The sequence below is a fragment of the Phaenicophaeus curvirostris genome, chromosome 8, assembly GCF_032191515.1.
Source record: "Phaenicophaeus curvirostris isolate KB17595 chromosome 8, BPBGC_Pcur_1.0, whole genome shotgun sequence".
Taxonomy (NCBI): Eukaryota; Metazoa; Chordata; class Aves; order Cuculiformes; family Cuculidae; genus Phaenicophaeus; species Phaenicophaeus curvirostris.
The window spans coordinates 2,045,257-2,065,397 of NC_091399.1; the positions used below are offsets into that span (position 1 = coordinate 2,045,257).

Sequence of the window (20,141 nt, forward strand, 5' to 3'; positions counted from 1 at the left end):
CTCTGATACCACTTGTCTGCTCTGGAGCCCTTTGCTACACCACCCTTCTTCAGCAAGGGGAATTTTCCTTGTCTAGTTTGGATTTTACTTTTGAATGAGGTTTCCAGTCTTGGGCCTTGGGTAACCTGCCTACTCCAAGGAATTACCAGTGCTCAGACTGTGGATGTGGTTATCGCCTTCCTGTGTGGGCTCTGCCTCACCGACATGGTAATGACATTGCTGTGACTCGTTACAGGCAAACTTCTTTAAATTATAACCCCCACTGATAAAACAGAATAAAGACCTCCCTATGTCATGCCAGCCAGAGGAGTCCCACTGGGGGCTATTGAGGTCAAGGGCAGTAAATTAGCAAATGCCACGACAAATAAATGAGAGTTAAGGGAAAAAAATCTAGGCACATGGCACATTCTTGCTGAGCGTAGCCTACGATGGGGATTGTGAGGCTTTTATGATGCAGTTTGGGTGGGTGATTGAAATCCTGTAGTTCTGGAGAGAGGTGGAACCTTCTCCTCCCCACCCCCCTGCCTCCCTTGATCCCTGAGCTGGATTGATGCACATGGAAGACCTTCTGATGGGCTCCTTGCTAGGCTTCTCCTTTGCGAGCCTGAAACTGTCTAGGAGCTGCTCAGCTCCAGTTCTGCACATAGAGCTGTATTCCTGCTGAGCTGCTCAGCACTGTGCTTCTGCAGCACCTGTCCATGCTGAGTGCCTGCTCTGTACAGTTGGCATGGAGGTCCCACAGGCAGCTGGGGCTGGGCAGGCCACGCAGGCGAGCTGGAATGGGTCTGATCTGACTGATAGTTGAGAAGCACAGTCCCCAAAATGGTGATCTAGGCAGCCTGTGTGACCGCATGCCGGTGCTGAGGAAGAGGTGGTGTGCCCCGAGCTCTCCTGCCTGCATCTCCTGGGTCATACGTGGCACCACCAATGAATCATAGAATCATAGAATGGTTTGGGTTGGAAGAGACCTTAAAGATCATCCATTTCCAACACCCATGCCATGGGCAGGGACATCCCTGTGATTCTGTGATTCTGTGATCCCCTGGACCAGGCTGCCCAAGAACCCATCCAGCCTGGCCTTGAACACTTCCAAGGAGGGGACATCCACAACTTTCCTGGGCAACATGTTCCAGTGCCTCACCACCCTTATTGTGAAGAATTTCTTAAGGTCTAGTCTATATATTCCCCCCCTTCCCCTCCCCCCTCCCAATTTAAAGCCATTCCCCTCGTTCTATCACTACATGTCTTTGTAAAAAGTCCCTCCCCAACTTTCTTGTACACCCTCTTTGGTGCAGCATCCCTCTGCATAAAGAGGGACCAGAGTCATTGCAGAGGAGAGAGAATGAAAGAGGGGTCGAGAACTGGCTCTTGGGCATTCAAACATCGTGTTTGACAGTCCTGGGATCTGTTCCCAGTGTCCCATGCTACTCCTGTACATTGCCTAACACAGAACATAAAAGTTGTCTTGCTGCCAGACATGTGAAGCAAAGAGGTGGGTTTTTTTACTGAGAAGTGCCCAGAAGTTAGGGTTTGTGGTACCTGGCTGCTTGTTACCTTGGGCCAGGTCCAGTAAAGCGTGTCAGCAATACGCAGTTTGTTAAGTGAAGGTCTGCAATCTGCCACACTGCAAAAGTGTCTGTGTGCTGTGAGTCATTACACCAGAAGCACACCCTAAGCAACCAAAAGTGTATTGCACTGTGTCAGGCATAAAATTTGGACAGGAAACAGAGGGTTTTTGGCTTCAGCAGACAAATCGAACCCCTTGTGTAAAGAATTTGCAATTTCAAGAGGAAAACTTGGAAGGAGGGAAGAATGTACAAAAAGTGCCAAGAAACAGACTCACTTATCTGGCACAAAATATGAAGAAATCTTTCCAGCTGATGGTGAGATACCCAAAAGCACTGCAGTGGTCACAAGTTAGCAAACTTATTTGTCTCTTTGTTCCAGGTAATATTAGTAATTTTCCAGTAGATTCTGAGGACCCTACAGTATGTTATAAAATCCCTTTTGGGTGACAAGAGCAAGAACATAAAGCAGATTCTAAGTTTGTCAGGCACATATATTCATGTTTCACTGATGAAAACTAACAGAACAGAAAGTTCTTTTGAACTTGGCTGTAAGTGTATACAATGAGGTCATGTAGATCCAGGTGCAGCCATTAAGGAAACATTTGGTATTGTGAAGTTGCTTGAACTTCAAATACTGATACTTCTAGAAAGTGTGTTATTTAATATAAGTGTAAATACCAGGAAAGAAAGGGAACTGCTTTTTTTAGCTTGGGAAGTCATGTGCTTTCTCAACAATAAATATAATTAACAATTGACCTCACTTTGCACACATGAAGTGAGATGTAGTGAGATGTAATGATGTAGAACCTGTGACATTATCCCTCTGTGCATTGCTGATAAATGAACCTATGACAACATTGCTAACCTACCGAAAGCCACGCTTGAGCTCTCTTCTGCCTACAAAACATAAATCCCCTGCTTCTGATCCTGTTCCCAAATGTTTCTTTGCAGAGCTCATCTTGGTGATTTTCCTGCCTTTGTACCTCTAAACTCAGGAAAGTGTCAAACTCATTTCATGTGCCAAGAGGTGGCTGCTGAGCAGGATGAACTTGGCCCGGGGCTGGCCAGCCCAGGGTGGCAGTGTCCTGGCAGGGACCCTCATAGCTGTGCCTGGGGAGAACCGAATGCTGCTGGGGCAGCTTCCCTGAGCTTAGCATTTTTCCTTCAGCTGTTGAATTTCAGTGTGGTGTGCTTGGTACATGCCTGGTGAGAAAAAGCTGATGGTTCGTGTTCATGAATGCGTTGAGGATCATTCTTGGCTAAGGAAGTTGTATTAATAAGTATTAATAAGAAAGACAGGCCTCCTCCTGCACTCCAAATTAATTTGTTTCAACATTGTAAAGTAAGAATTTGGCTTTTGGGTGCTATCAGGCTGTAATTTGTCCCGTTTAGTCTGTTCTTCAGCCTGAAGAACTTAACTGGCACGGTGACAATGAATTAGATCAGCATAGCTATCCTTTCAGCTTAAATGTTGACAGGTTCAGTGGTCCTCCAGACTCTTTACATTAAACCTAGCAATTACCTGGCTGTACCCAAAGTAGTCACGTTCGTTTGCAGATGTTACACAGTGCAATTTTCCCTGCACCTTGCCTCCCACTCATTCCTGCAACCTTCTTTGAAACTGTTGTCTTACAAATAGTTGGGAGCCGAAACCTCGCTGCTGAATCTGCTCTCCTAATTGCACATCGGCTGTGATGCTAAATTGGTCTCCTGATGTGTAACATCAGGGAACCAGGACTAAAGGACCTCATACCATAACCCTACTCTTGGCGAACTTGATGCTGTTCCATATATATATGTATGTTATATAGAACACACTATGTTATATAGCACACATTCTATATATGATACATATACATATACATATACGTTACCTATATAACACAGTTTGTTTTGTTTATATGTATATAAAAACAAATAAATATGAGTTGATTGAGAATAGTTCTGCTGAAGTTAAGGGCTTTAAATTGTATGAAGTTTATGGTAAGAGGATAATCAGGGCTGCAAGCACCAATAGAAGTGGCACCAAAATCTGTGCATTTTGCAGATGTACTTGAAAAATGAAGATAAAACTTGACTCCATGCTTGTCTTGTCATATACTGTGTTCATTGAGGTGGGGATCAGCATTTTTCTGTGGCATTTCTAGCTACTGCACCTTAATTCTGTTTAAAGTATGCCTCCAAAGCCTGTGCACATAGGGGGAAAAACACTAAAGCACAGCTGTGTCATACTTAAAACAAGGGAGTTGTCTTTTCCCTTTGCAAATTCTTCCATTTATTGTATGTTCTACAAGAGAAGAAATATAAAAGTCTCCTTTTAATTAAGCTTTTTATCCTTTGAAGTTATTTTGGTTTTTTTTTTCACATTGGTGATGTAATTTATGTAAATAATCATCTATCTATGAAAGGAGTGTGTCTGTCAAAAGCTAAAATAAAAAACATCCGTCATTTTGAAGTGATTAACATTCTCCAGATGTTTAAATCATCAGATTTCAGGAGTTTCCCTTTGTTGCGATAATGATATAGTATCCAGAACAAGAATGTTTACTTTTTTGTATGGGTCAGACACAGATTTTTCACAATCTTATTAAAGCATGCAGTTTATTGTAATTGTATGTGCAGATGAAAGCATATGCAGTTATTATTATTTCCTTTAATTGTAAACTGCTGCTGCTAATTTTACTGTACTGCTGAAACAAAAGGAGTGAACTTGAAAGGACCACCACTGCCCACTTGTGTAATCAATTTATAGATGTCAAGTCCGTACAGAGATGGTTATCCTGCTCTGTTCGAGGAGTGGTGACATGCTACCACCCTGCAGCCAGCCCTCTCCCCCTCCTCTGCTTTGAAGGAGCTGCTTGGGCATACAGTAGATGTAGCTGATAATATTAAGTGACAGTTCTGAACTGTTGTAGTCAAATGTGTTCAGCTTGTTCAGCTTTAGACTTCAGGGAAGAAATCAAACATGCATTCTTCTCTAATGCGAGGGACCTCGTGGTTGATCAAGAGAGATTTATCCGTCCTGCTCCAGCCAGCTCTCTATGGTAGCTGGAGCCTCAAAGCCTCGCTGGAGATTAAGGGCAGGGGGGGTTACAAGCAAGGAAAAGGGCTACACGTGGATAAAACGGGTCATTTCCTCTCCCTTCTGTTGTCATTGCAGAGCAACACCCTTCAATTCATAAAACTAGCTAACGTACAAGAGAAATGTGCAGATCTTGTGTGTCACCACCTTGGCAAACTTTTCTCAGTGCTGAGAAAATACACCTGGATAAAACTCTGAGCAGGCTGCTTGATGATGGCAATGAGCCGAGATGTTTGTTTTTAAAAAAACCTCTCCTGAAATACAAATTTTGGTAGATTCCCCTCAAAAAATAATAGATAATTGTTCCAGGTAAATAACCGCCCTTTCTTCCCCGAGATTTAAATTGAGCTGAAATGTTAACCAAAAAATAGTTCAAAATCTAACATTTTTTCAGTTGATGGAGGGTGCTTGTGAAATGAATAACTACGCCCTGCAGGATCGCAGTATTAGGTAGCCAAGGCAGGGACAGTGTGTGATGCTGCCTCCCAACACCTTCCCCACAGGGCTTGTTTTAGCACGCAGCTGTCCACTTAGTGGCTCCAAGCAAGCTTTTCTTCGAAAGATGTACAAATCTGTCAGAGCGATTTCTGCCTTGACCCATCCAGGACTCGTGTTTCTCAAAGGCTGCGCTTGGATGGGTCCGCAAGGGGGAAGCTCAGCCGGGTCCCAACATCTCATGTGCATTATGGAAAACTTGCCTTTCCCCAGGCATTATAACACCCTCCTCGGTGTCCTTTACTCCATGGGAAAAAGGCAGAGAAGCGAAAGCTGTGTTTTGTGGAAGAGGAGAAACCAGGATTTGTCTCTGTTCTCTCCAGTCCCTGCCAACATACTATACATGATTAAGTCTCTAAAATGTTAGTCTGTTTTTTCATCTGGATCCTTGGATTTGATTTTGCCTCAGGCAAGGTAAAGAGAAATAGTCATCGAAACACAGTTTTCTGTGGCACGCAACCTTTACAGCGTCACAAGGTACTTGCCTAGGATGGCCAAAATAATTTATTAAGGACTTTAAGATCTATTTGCGAAGAAACCAGATTGTTCCACAGAAACCTGTGCTGCACCCAAAGGGCTGAAATGGTGAGCTAGATCAGCCGAGGAGCTGAGATGCGTAGGGAGAAAAACCACACACATGTGGTCAGAGCTCTGCGTGCTGTCCCTAGAGCAGCAGGAGAGAGTTGGTAATGAACAGACAGAGCTCATTGGTGGTTTCCTGAGCCCTCACCCATCAGGAAGTTGGGCACTTTGGGGAGTCTGACACCAGCTGGGGGCTCTGCTCTGCTGTGCGGGTCTGATTCTCCATCCCTAGAGCTTCTGTGCAGCTCAGCTGCTCTGCCAGCTTAGCAGGCACAAAGTCCTTCCTGGAAAGAACGGGCATGAGGATAAGGTCAAATCCTTCACCCTTCTCAGTGTGCTCCTATGCTCTCTAGAAACTGGTGGGCTTCAGAATATGTAATCAATTATGCAAATGTGCCTGTTACAGACAGGTGAGCTGCTCAGATGGGCAAATGCAACCAGGCGCATTTGTCTAAGTACAAGGAGAGTGGGTGGACGGGTTTCGTTCTTAGCATTGGATCAACTGGGAATAAAACAGTTCTCACTTGGAGAGTTACGTCAGCGACATCAAGTGTAAATGATGAATTAAAGCCAAAGGCTCTCTTCTGCTTTGTCCTACCTTGGTATTTTCATATAACAGTGCTGTGCAGTGCACTCTGGACTCCTTGTGCTAATTAAGAAGGTAAATGCAATTATTTGTATTGGGGGTCTGGCTGAGGGGTGGAGGAGGTGGTGGGAGCATGGGGACAGGAGCATGGGGAGAGGACGGGCTGGGCTCAGCAAGTGGGCAGGTGCTAGAGAGGAGCAACTCAGAGGCTACCAAGTCTGGGGAGGAAAAGCGGGTGTCTGGGCCACCACTCGCCGCTGCCACAGTGCCACATTTGTGCAGGACTATTCCTACCAGTCGGGGGGAAGGGGTGATGGTCCCTGTGCCCCGGGGTCCCCTCCTGCCCCTCTGCACAGCTGGGCAGCTCGCTGGCATGAGCAAGGGCAAGAGAAAGGACCTTTTTCCTTGGCTGAGCGCTCCACTTGGGTTGTATTGACTCTCTCCCGACCATTGGCCTGATGCTACTTTCAGGGTAAGAGGCGTGGTGGTGCTCTGCAAGAATGTGTTGTAAATACAGGTGTAAGAAAGGAAATCATTTCTGCCATTGTGTGTTGGCTTCACTGTGCATTCTGTATTCCCTCTGAGTCTGACTAACATTTTTTTTTTCTCCTGAATAATGCTGAAACAGACTCTTCCTCTTTCTGGAGTAACTTATTTTTGTGAGTCTTCCATTACCTCATTCATATAAGCTTGCTAATTGGGCTGAAATATGAGCCAGTTGTGTGGTGTTTTCCCCCCCTTGATATACTGGACTCTCCAAAATGACAGCTTTGGAAAACAAATGATAGCTGTGAAAGTGAGTTAAAAATCTCCACTAAAATGGTCATTCTACTGCACTACAGCCTTTAGCACCCAGAAATATGAGTTCTGCTATCTTTCTTCTCCCTGGTTTTGTACACAGGAGCAAGTGCTGCCTTTCTAATGCAGCATTACATGAAATGGTGCAGTTTGACCTCTGTGCTCCCAGTGCCTGTCCCACCACTGCAGTCATGGATGTGGCAGCGCTTCAGTGCTAAACTTCTTTTAGAGATGTGCCAGTGGACAGTGGAAGTGTTACAGAGTTTCTCCCTGTGAACATACTCTGAAGCAAAATTCAGCTATTTCAGAGCAGTAGCAATTATGTAAATTTATTTTAAAGGTATACATGGCTTCCTACAGATGGGTGTATGTGTTTCTGAACCCCGAATGCCTGTGAGTGCTGCAGGTTGGCACCTCAGTGGGGCTGGAGTTGTCAGTGCTGCCTTTTCAGTGCTGTGGGCTGGAGTGAACCTTGATGGTCTCCGAGGCATTTTCCCCTTGTACCAGGACCCCCTCAGGTGTGCTGCACATCTCTACAGAAAACTTGGGAGGGGTTATAAAATAAATACGATAGGCCAGCAAAACAGATGATTTCTGGTAAGAAGTGGTATAAATTCAAGCTCTTGTCTTGAATCTGGTTCCCAGACAAACAAAACTCTAAACTCCAGCACCTACACACCCATCAGTGCTTTTAATTGACTTCAGTCATTTGAGCATTTCTTCATCCCTATTTCCCATGTAACTGCAGGTTTGTTATGTGCCATGGAGTCCAGATGACATCCCAGCCAGCTTCTGCTGCTTTCTTTCAACTTCATACCTGGAATTGAAGTTCACACAATATTTTCAGCCCCCTGTCCCCACAAAAAAAAAAAAAAAGGGAAAAAAAGGAAAGATACAGAGTGAGGAAGTAGAGAGGCAGGAGGAGAAAAGACAAACAAAAAATACAGTTCGCTTAAAAATATCTCTGCTTGATGGAGGCTAAAAGGTGGCAGCTGTGCCAAAGTAGTGGACCCTAAATCGTTGAGGAAAAGAGAGCAGGGAAAGCTCTGATTGCTTCTGGTACAGTGGTGAATGTGCGCTCTCAGCCATAAATCAAGCAAGCTTAAAAAAAAAAAAGACTCAATCAAGGCAATAATGGCCTCCACTTCACAATCAGACAAGTGCTCCTACTTCAGAAATCTTACCATTTAAGGCTGATTGCTAACCCTGGCCTCATTTCTAATCTAAAGGGCAAGTAATAATTTGGAAAAGGAATTATAACAACTTCCCAACCATTTGGTAAATCGTTATTATTTTAAAGGGGTGTTGGGAGGCTGTTGCTGTTTGTCAGACAGTTTGTCCCTGCTGCTGCGCTACCACTTCCACCGCACTGATTCTTGCTAATGTCAGACTAGAAGGAAAGAAATGCACAGCGAAAATATATAAGAAAGAAAAGCCCAGTGCGACATTCTGATCACAGGTCTTCAGCGAGTTACAAGTTTAGATGAAGGCACACAAAGAGAGAAGAAACGGCTCCTTTTTTGTTCCTGTACAGTGCCCACAGCCTTCTGTTGGGATGAGGGCTTGTGCGGAGCAGGGATGCTGTTTCTACTCCAGGAGCTCCTGCTGGAGTTGTCTTGGGTGGGAAGCTCTCCGCCTCAGAAAGGCCCCAAGCGCGCAGGGTGCTGCAGTGCCTGAGATGCTTCTGTGCCTGGGGTGCTGCAGTGCCTGGGTTGCTGTGGGGCCAAGGATGCTGTGGGGGTCGGGGTGCTGCGGCAGCCTCCTCGCAGGCCATCGAGGTGCTGGGGCAGCTGCCCCACTCCTGGATGGCGGTTGTGCTGCCTCGGCCCTCACGCTCAGGGGCTCCCCAGCCTAATGGGGACGAGGCTTTACTGGCCTGACACCACCTACACCGTTCCTCAGATGCAGTGCCACCAGAGATGATATTAATAATTTAACTGACAGGCTATCAGGAAGGGAAATGCAAGTTATATTAGTGTAGAACCCTGGCACCTTAATTACATTTATTGCACTTGTTTTCCCCTTTCAAGCATGCAGAACTGCATGTGTAAATATTTCAATATTTATGTAAATATTTATTTAAACATCTGCTCCAGATCTGTTGTGATTTTCATGTGGTTTTTTCTAGGGAGAAAGCCCTGAATGAGAGGATTTGGGCAATGTGCATTCCTGCCATGAATTTGGGGATTGCCACACCGCAGAACATGGGATTCCATCAGCCATCGAGCGAGGGGGCCGTGCTCTGCCGTCTGCGTTGGGACTTCTCAGCCCTGTACCCAGAGCCGTGTTCCATCTTTGCCTCCTGCCACTGGTGCCGTGTCGCTGGGTCACTGCGGCGCGCAGGCATCCCGGGGCTGGGAAAGGGACACTGCGGCGTCTTATTCCCTCCAAGCAGACAAACCCAGGGAACGAGAGCCATTCCAGCGGAACAGCCCGAATAAAACACACGAGGGTTTGTTTAGGGGCTGTGAGTTCCAGATGCGGGGGGACCCTTGGCTTAACGTCGCGGTGTCACTGTTGGAATGATCACAGGGAGGGGGATGCGGGTGTTCCTGGCATCGGTGTCACGGGCACCGCGAGCAGGACGCTTCCCGGTTTCGGAAGCTGCCTCTGCAGTTCACGCACCGGGGCAGACGCGGTCCTGCTGAACGCGTCACGCGGGGCGCTCGGTGCGGGGTCGCTGCGGCGTCCGGAGGGCGGCGGGACGGGCACCGCAGGACGGGCTGGGGGCCACGGACGAGCCCCGGGGGGCTCCCCGCGGTGGGGAACGCGGCTGCGCTCCTACCCGAGGCGGAGGGCTCTGCTCCGGGTGATCGGGGCCGTGTGCGGGGGCCGTGTATGGGATCGGATCCGTGTGCGGGACTGTGTGCGGGTCTGTGTGCAGGGTCCGTGTGCGAGTCCGTGTGCGGGTCTGTGTGCGGGACCCTTGTATGGGATCGGGTCCAAGCATGGGTCCGTGTGCGGGTCTGTGTATGGGATCGGCTCCGTGTGCGGGTCTGGCTCCGTGTGCGGAGTCCGTGTATGGGATCGGCTCCGTGTGCGGGATTGGATCCACGCGTGGCTCCGTGTGCGGGGTCCGCGTGCGGGTCGGTTTGTGGGATCCTCGTATGAGATCCGTGTGCGGGTCTGTGTGCGGGGTCCGTGTCTGGGATCGGCTCCGTGTGCGGACCGTGTCCGAGCTCTCCCCGCGGCGGTGGCAGCGCCGCCGGCACCTGCGACCCAGCGCGGCGCTCGCCCATCACCGCGTTTCCCGTGCCGCGTCCAAAATGCCGTAAAATCGCATTTAAACGGTATTTAGAGAACTCAGCCAGGAAATAACGCGTTTAGGGGCATGAAAGAGCGCGTCCTGCTCGACCGGGCGCAGCCCCGACGCCTCGGCTGCCACCCGCCCCCAGCTCGGGCTGTTGGGCCCCCTCTCACCCCTCGCGACTCTCGGCTGTTGGATTTTACCCTTTCTGCTGCCCTGGCCGTGCCGTGTCGAGCCTCGTCCCAGCACAGCGCTGCGATTCCTCGGCTCCGTGCCGGCGGAGGGGAAAAAGCCCCGAGGAGATGCGCGTCCACCCCGCGGGGAGGTGCTGGGAGCGGCGCGGCTGCCGGCGAGGGAATGGTTAAACGACCGGCTTGTTCGCTTCTAGTGGTCGTCTTCAAAGAAATCTAATTACAGTCACTACAAAGCTTGATTACGGCGTTATTCGAGGGAAGAAATTACCTTCTTTTTGATAAAAATTCAATTGGCTTTGAGAACAGTATTTCTCTTCTCGTGGGGTCGTGCGGAATGAAAACAAAATAAGATCTATTTCTTTTCCCCGGTATAAAATTGACCAAAGTACTGCATCTGCTCAGTTACCAGAGAGAAACCTCATCCAGAAAGCAGAATAAAAGCTTATGTGTAGTTTCTGTGTGGAACAGGGTTATTGTTCTCTGTAGTTAAAAAGGGCTGAGGATGCTCTGCTCCTGACTTCTGGATGTCTGTCTGCTGCTGTCGCACCAGAGCTGGGCGGTTTAAAACAGCAGTTTTTACAGGCTTTGCTTTCTCTTCCTGTAAAGAAATAAAGAAAAAAAAAATCGAGGAAAATTTAGGCATACGATTATCTATTATTTTTTTTATAGACTCAAATTTCTTTTCAAGGAGAAAAAGCACAGCGCACACCACTGGTGTTGCTTCCAACCAGAAAGTTAAATGTCCTCCTTAATATCACATTGTGTAAAATCAAATTGAGAAGATATTGCAAACTAATTGTGTATTTTCAGTAATCAGAAGTATTAAAGACTTTCTAAGACTCCAGGGCACGGTATATTTAAGAGTACAAAATTGTTTTAAAAATTTGAGACTAAATTTTATACAATTGCATGTAGTTGTTAAGTGCAGGGAAATTCAAGTAAAGGATTAATAGGAGTGGTGGCTGAGAATGGATAACCCGTCCTATCCTGAGGCTTTAACTCCATTTGAAAACAGTGCTTTTTACTGCAATCTGATGCTGTTACTGTTATGTTCTTGTAAACTGATCTAAGTACTCAAGTTTCAGAGGAAGAAGTCGTTTCAAGCAAATACTTGTGCTTGTGACACCTGTGATTTGTATATAAAGCATTATTGCTGAGTGACTCCCGTGCTGAAGTGCCTGCCCGATGCTGTTTGTGAGCAGGACTCTAATGCCAGGAACAGCAACTTGAAGTGATTTTGTGGTACGGATGACAAATGTTATGGTGAGAGAAGACCATCAGTTACTGGAGGGAATGAACACAGCTGCCTCGCTAGAAACAATTGAATGCAAAGTGAATGAGACTGTACTTTTAAATGTTCCAGTATTTAGCAAAAGCAATTATGAAAGTTGGGCTGTAAATACCCTTTTGTTAACTATGGCTAAGCCCACTTAGAAGTGGTAAAGATTTGCCAGTTTCAGGAATCTTATTGCTTCTCAGTAAGTTTCTTTTCTGCCATGAACCCCAGAATTACCTTTCCAAAGGCTCCGTGCAGCCTTCCTGTCTGCTGGGATCCCTGCAGTCTGCAGTTGAGTAATGCATTTAGGGCATGACAGAATTAGTTGCAGGAGCTGGAAATAAAACACAGCTTGACAAAATTAATCTCAAAAGGAACTTGTGAAAGTTGTGTAAGACTCAGGAGAAGTGTGGTTATCCCCTAGAATTGGGGCTGATAGGGGCAGTGGTGCAGGGAGCAAGGTGGTGCTGGCATTTGGCACCTCCCCAGCAAGGCTGCAGGACCCCTGAAACTCCCCTTGGTATCGCCTCTGGAACATTCAGGGGAGGAAAAAAATAAGAAAAACTTTGTTATAACTGTTTGATCATTTAGGCAGTGAGGTAACAGGATTCTCTAATTACACTGAGAATCACACAACTACATATTTTTTCTTGTTGTGGGGTCGTTTTGATTTTTTGTATGAGGTCCCCAACAGTCTGCAATAATTGGAGTTAACAGGTATAAAGCAACAAGATGGCCATAGTTAGGGTCAACTTTCTGGGTTAAGACTGTCAAAAAATGTTCCTGAATTTGATATATAACTTCTAAGAGGAACGTGGGATCACATTGCACTGCAGTTGCTGGCAAACCTTATTTCTGAGAACGTAAATCCTGTACGGGCTGTTACACACAGTCAACGTTTGGGCATTATTGTACTGCTTGGACTAATTTTTTAAAAGAAAACAAAAGTAAAAGGAGTTTCCCAAAAATGAAGTAGTTTTGCTAAATACCTTTTCCTCCGATGCACAGCCCCACAGCTCTGCCCTTGAAAGCACACTGGCATCCTGGGTTATACATAAAATTAGTATCCCTGCTCCCTCTCCCACCTTGCACAGGTGCAGTCATGACCATACACAGCTGGAAGTAAAGCCTTCTGAGTTCTGAGGCAGGCTGCCTTGGACACAGCAATGGCAACTCTTTGGGCTGTGGTTGAAGTCTGATGCAGTTTCTTCCAATCTCTGCTTTTTCAGTACTAAATTTTTATCTTCCCATACGTGGGGCAAGGTGACAGCACTGTGAAGTGCACAGCAATGGCTCCCGTTCATTAATGACATCTGCAATCCCTTGCAGGATTGCCAACAGATCAGAGCCAGACCTTGCCAGCATCGCTTTGGAGGTAGAAGGTTGTTCTGGCTGCTCCAAGCAAACCCTCTGCAATCCACCCACACCCCAATAATGTGTGGCAGAGCCACATCCCCAGGCCTTGAGAGGCTGCTGACTCCAGCTGCTGTGGGGACCCTCGGCTGCTCCCACCCGTGGTCCTGCTGTTGCACAGGCTGTGAGATCCCAGGTTCACTTGTCCCTGTGGTGGCAGATTCTCTCTGCCCATTCCAAGCCCACCAGGACTCAGCACTTGCTGCAAGCCTCCCAGCAAGCAGCTCCTCAGCATTAGAAATGGTCTCCCCCTGGTTCAGTCAGAATTAAACAAGGATTAGTCCACCCAGATACGAAGGCTTCTTGCAATATTTCAAGATCTTATGTACACATTCACCTCACAAGCTGATTTTCTTTCATCTTCAAAAACTTATCACTAGTGCCTCACCCCCTCCACAAGAGGAAAATTGTAGCGACTACTTTTTCTGTTTTTTGTCCAATTTGTGCTTGCAGCCAGCAGCCAAGGGCAGCATCAGCCTCCAAGTACCTCACTTGACACAACCACAATCTTCTTGCATGGATAGAACCGCGTTGTCTTGATCACCTTGCCACACTTCTGCTGAGATCCTTCGAGCCACCAGAAACAGAGTGAAAGCACATGCACCGAACTGCTCAGGCTGTACATTAGAAACACCACAAGCAACACAAAAGGCTCAAGTTTATTTTTTCTGGCATGCATGCTGCTGGAAACACAGCCCAACAGGTCTTCCAGAATCTATTTAAAACCCCCAATTACTTTTCCCTTTAGCTGCCACGTTGTATGTCACTTTTTTTTTTTTTTACGGTGGAACTAAAACATCCCCAAGACACAAGTTTACGTAATGGAAACAATGACAACTCCCTGCTCTGTGAACTTGGAGCTACCGCACCAAATAAACCATTTTCCTTCAGTCAGGGCCTTGTTTTGCAGTGTTAGTGTATTACTAGGGGCATAAAAAGCAGGGCAGGCTCAGGATCCATTGCTGCAAATGTTCACAAATTCACCATTGCTCTGCAAAATACACCTGGAGTAAGGAGTGAATTTTCCAGGGGTGCAATACAGGAATGTGCACATTATTGCGCTGGTTTGTGCTTAACAGTTGTTGAGTGCCGATGCTTCACAGCCTGGGAAGAAAGCCTGTTAGGGTACACTTCGGATGACCTTATGCCCGACAGCTAGAACGGAGGCTGGGCACCAGCCACATGGAATGAGATGTAAGGGAGCAAACAGACCATCAATGTATGGAGCTGGCTACAAGACTCAAAGGAAAATAACACTTAACGGCCACTGGCCAAGGGAAGCAGAAGATGGCAACACACAGGGGGCTGGAGCCTGAAACACAGCAAAGTGCAGGAAAACAACATCAACACTGCTGCCCAGTGCAACGGCCAGAAAGGATCCAGGACACAGTGGCTGAAGCTGGCACAGAGCAGGACCCAACTTCTAGTTTTCTGTTCTTATCTCCACACCAGCAACTGTCCTTCAGCTGGCTGACACGTAGCTTTGCCCTGTTCTGAGACGGGCATCTGTACTGCTGGCAAAGCTCCTACAGGGATTAAAAACCTTCAGGGATAACAACTAGGCTTTTAGAGTTTCTCTGGTCTGTGAAAATCAGAAGGCCTAAACTCAGCATATGGACACAAAACGCCACCACTGAGGACATAGCCAAAGGCTGTACCAAACCAGTTATTTCTGTGATAACTAGCAGACAGAGTAAAAGACAGTGCTTTTAAAAAAAACAACACCCAAAACCTTCTAAGGTTTTGTTCTCTGGCATTGAACCTGTGCACAATTCTGTTCAATTACCTTTTTTCTGGTAAACATCCATAGGAGTGTTACTGCTTAGAACAGAGCAGTATTTCTGTCTCTTACAAAGAGCATTACAATTGTTATTCAGTTTGCTTTAGTCTAGATCATGATATCAGCAAAAATATCAAGACTGTTTTCTATATCATCCTCAGGCTCCAGCTCTTCATGCTGATCCTTGGGAGAGGGGCATACACTTTGTCTGTGAACTGTCTTCCTCTTCCTTCTACGAACATACACAGAGCGACTCCTCTCCATCCCCTCAGAATGCAAGTCATTTGCACCAGCGGCAGTTTGCAAAGCTGACTCTAAGCTTCTGTAGAATCTAGAAAGAAACAAATTATGTCAGTATTATTTTTGTAGGTTTGCTCAGGATCTGCAAAACTAAACAAACAAATGCTTTTGTAATATCACCAAAATGTGCCAAGAGAAGAAAATTGCTACTGACATTGAGATGTTCTAGCCAACACTGGAAGGATAATCAGAAATACCAGGGCGTGTCCTTGTGCGTGTCCTGCTACTCCACTCTGTAATGCCTGGATGTTAGCAATCAATTGGTGGAGGCACTCAAGTGCCATGAAGACCCTGTTAACCTTACAGAAACTAGAAACGGTATCAGGTTAAATGTTTAATGACTGACAGCATTAGCAATCAGATGTACTGCTGCTATGAGCAGTCACTGCTAACTTTAACCACTACAGAGATTCCCAGTGGACATATAAAAAGAAACTCCTCTGGTTACGTATACATAGGTGCCTCACCAGTATCTGTGTCCCTCGCACTCTGGCACTTCTGCCTGTTCTCTTCCTCAGCTGGACACAATTGTACTGTGTGTAACTCTCCACCACCCTCAAAAATCCTCAGTTTTGCAAACTATGCAAAGCATTTAGTGGTTTAAAGCATGTATTGCCACCTGAATTCTGCTGAGATGGCCACTGTGTTAGAATAACAAATGCTGTTAACATGAGAAAAGAAACTCAAACCACACTTAATAACAAAGTCTGCAAACTCATGTTGCTTACAGGTTTTTCCTTAAATACTTTATAGCCTTTGGAGCTCCTACAATTAATTGAAATTGTATTTTAGACTTTGTAAGAGCTGTCTAGTTTGTGTTTTGGTTTTTTTTTTTATTTAAACAATCTCTCCTGTGCATTTTTCACTTTCAGATTTAGATGTAATGAACAGGACTAGTGGAATCCAACAATTCAATATATTCTTCAGAGACCATCAATTTCCCCTTGTGGCTCAATGGAACTTCTAAGCAATGAGTGCTCCGGACAGCCTAAAAACACACAGAGAAGGATTTCTCTAGAATAAAGTTTTTTATTTTATTAAGGTTGTTTGAACATTATGGGGAATTTACTAAAGGAAAAAAACCACTCTTCCACACAATTGGTTAGTTTGCTGTCAAATGAGGCAGAAAGAATTTGCAGTGCTACAGCATGGCCTGTGAAAGCAGTCAATCACGTTACAGCACAGATCTTGGCTTGTGAAAAAACTGAGGCTACAAGTAATGATGGGATTCTGTTATATTCCTTACAGGTCAGTAGAAAAGTCCTTACCATCATAATTTTTCCTCCTCTGCCAACTGTAATACCAGAGTTCCTGAACCCAGAATCAACAGCCACTGAATGCTGAGGAAAAAAAAAGATACCTTAAACAAGTCTCACACACTTTCACAGCAAGGAAGAGCTTGCTCAGGAGCCAACACTTTGACCTTTGCAGCACGGAATATAAGAGAACAATATTGTGATACTGTTACTCAATGTAATTTTACCAGAAGCTGTGCATCCTGCATCTCTTGACACTGCACATGAAGAACAAATGGTTCAAACTTGAGCACAACATCACCAGTAGCTTTCTTGAGTGCTGCCATCTGGAAAAAACACCAAAATATTTATATTAACACTGGAGATGGGCTACAAAAAAAAAAAAAAAAACCAATAAGAAAGAAAAAAAGTACCTAGTCAAAGTTGAAACTAGATGCATAAATACACAAGACAAGGGAAAAAAGAAAAAAGGGAAGTAACTTCATAACTGTAAAATGCAAGACATCACCTTCAGACCCCCTGAGCTGTGCCAGAAGACTGAGACGCTAATGGCAATTTTTCCTGGACTTGCAAGCGTGGAGAAAGCTGTATGACATTCTACAGGGCTTATCAGTACAATTTCCCTACTTTTCTATGCTATCTTTTTTGCAGAGCGGCCCTAAAGGCTGATACTACTTTTTTCCACTGAGAAAAGTTGCTTTGAGGCATTTATATTACTTATTTCATTTTATGATTATTTAACCATAAGCACCATCCCCCCCCGTTTGCCTTCACTTGCTCAATTTACAGCACTAAGAAATGTGCTGCGTTAACTGGAGAGATGTCAGCTGTTACCCTTTCCGTTCCTGTCTTGTCCAGCCCTTCTCATCTTTCTTGTAAAATGAAAATATTCAATAAAATAATCAGATTCATATGCTTTTTTAAGAAATTATGGCATAAAAGAAAACTGCTGAAGTAGCACTCCCCACTTTCCTTCAAAAATTGAAAACTACTTAAATGTGTTTGTGTAGAATCTCCTCCGTAAATGTTCTTATTTTAAGTTGGAAGCCAGTCTTTCTGAACAGCTAAGTTAGTAATTCCTATGTCTCTGGAACGCTGCTTTTCCAGAAAGCATCATCTCAATGCTGCCTGATACAGAACTTCCACCAGTGAAATGCGTGGTTTGATACAGCAATTGTCACTGTGGTGTCAGTGAGGAATACATTTTTTGTATTTCACCCTGTGGCACCTGCTAATGACTCTTATATCACTGCCCAAAGACCAGCAAGCATTCGACAGAAACTGAGCTTATTTCACTTCTGGACAGGACAACTTTCATTTTGAACAGAGCCACGGCTTTGCAAAACCAAGGCTCACTTCATCCGAGATTTTCATAAATCATTTTCTGAAAGTCAGTGTTCTGTGACAGAAGCAACACCTATTCCTGACTTCCTGAGAAGCTATTGAGACGTGGGGATTATGTGACTTCTGACCATACAAAATCAGTCACATTTCATATTGGCTGCATTTACAACTACGCAGGGAACTTGGTCTTAAGCTTAAAAGCATTCTCCTAAAAACAGCTCTTGAGAATCTGTTAAGTAGAGCAACTAGAGGACAGTTTATTTTTAAATTAGAGTGCTGATTCATCTCAGTAACAGTCATAAAAACACCTGAACATTTCTTTCCATTTACATGCCATTTTTTCCATGACATTAGGAATCCTGCATTACATAAATACAGAAGTTGTACCATAATGTCCTCTTACCACATCGTCTTTGTTACACATTTCATGTGTTACCATGAGCCAGGCGCAGTTTTTCTTCTGGATCTCAGACCTGTTTATATCCTGGAGACAGAGAGAAAGAATTAAAGCGGCACTACAGATACATGATCTTTGATTTTGTGTAAAGAAAACAGTCCTTCATCATAAATAACGTTGCTTTTAAAAAAGCGTGTTTTCTCAAGGTACGAAAATATATTCATATAGGAGTAGTTTAAAACGGATTTATCCATGCTCCTCATAGAAGAACGGAATGTAATCCAGAGGGACCTGGACAGGCTGGAGAAATAGGCCTGGGGAAACCTCATGAGGTTCAACAAGGCCAAGGTCCTACACCTGGGTCAGGGCTATCCCCAGTTTCAATACAGGATGGAGGACGACGTGATTGAGAGCAGCCCTGCAGAGAAGGACCTGGGGGTGCTGGTTGATGAGAAGCTCGACATAAGCCAGCAATGTGCACTCACAGCCCAGAAGGCCAACCGTGTCCTGGGCCGCATCAAAAGAAGCGTGGCCAGCAGGGCGAGTGAAGTGATTCTGCCCCTCTATTCCTCCCACCTGGAGTATTGTGTCCATGTCTAGAATCCTCAACATAAGAAGACTATGGAGCTGTTGGAACGGGTCCAGCGGAGGGCTACAAAGATGATCAGAGGGCTGGAGCACCTCTGCTATGAGGACAGCCTGAGAGAGTTGTTGTTGTTCAGCCTGGGAGAAGGCTCTGAAAAGACCTTCTAGCGACCTTACAGTACCTGAAAGGAGCTACAAGAAAGCTGGAGTGGGACTGTTCACAAAAGTTTGTGGTGACAGGACTAGCTGCAGTGGATATAAACTGGAGAGAGGCAGATTTAGGCTAGACATAAGGAGAAATTTCTTCCCAATGAGGATGGTGAGGCACTGGCACAGGTTGCCCAGGGAAGCTGTGGATGCCCCATCCCTGGAAGCGTTCAAGGCCACGTTGGACAGGGCCTTGAGCAGCCTGGTCTGGTGGAAGGAGTCCCCCCACATGGCAGGGGAGTTGGAACTGGATGATATTTAAAGTCTGTTCCAAAGCAGACCATTCTATGATGTTATGATCCCGAGGGGCAGAGCTCTCTGTACGGGCTGTGCTGCTGCTGCTTTCCCTGCTTCCCCCACTCTCAGGCCCTGGGCCCTGCCCCATTCCGCAACTGGTTTGTGCCGATGAGTCTGGGGTTCCCCAGGTGCTTGGAGCCACTGGGATGATGTCTGCCTGCCTGCAGCCACTCCAACCAGTACCGGGCTGCTTCCAGTCCTCTGAAGGCGGCCCCATACTAGGTTCATTACCAGGCTGGAGAATAGTTTATTAAAACTTATGGGTCCATTTTTTTTCTGAGCAGAATAGAAGCTGCTTTTTGGTTTGTTATCACAACATATAAAAGTGACCTGTACTGCAGAAATTGCTTGGCAGAGTGGATTTTTGCCATGTCCTAAGGGAAATCTTAGTAGTGTACATCCCTGTGACCAGTGCTCTTTCTGGCTTGAACAGACAACCAAAACTATGCAGGCTTCTTACAGACTAGAGTTAGGAAAAAAATAATGTTGAAGTCAGGTCCTTGTGAAAGCTGTAATCATCTTTGGGAAAAGCCTGCCTCTGTCTGCAGCCCTGAAGTTCCATAACTGGAGCTGGCCAGCAGTGGGATCTCCTGATACCTATAAGGTTCCTATGTGCCTCTGCTGTTCCGTGATTTTTTGCTAGGTCACCAGTAAAGTGCTCCTCTCTGAGTGGATCAGCTTCCTGACAGAACTGTGTGTAACTGTCCTGTGGTGGGAGTACCGTGCTCATGGTG

At 45.7% G+C, this 20,141-nt stretch overlaps 1 protein-coding gene across 1 annotated transcript in view; it reads left to right on the forward strand.

The window, feature by feature from the left end:
- LOC138723184 (tRNA wybutosine-synthesizing protein 3 homolog) overlaps positions 1–20,141 on the forward strand; it is a 299,594-nt gene that overhangs the window by 19,453 nt on the left and 260,000 nt on the right. The window lies entirely within an intron of this gene.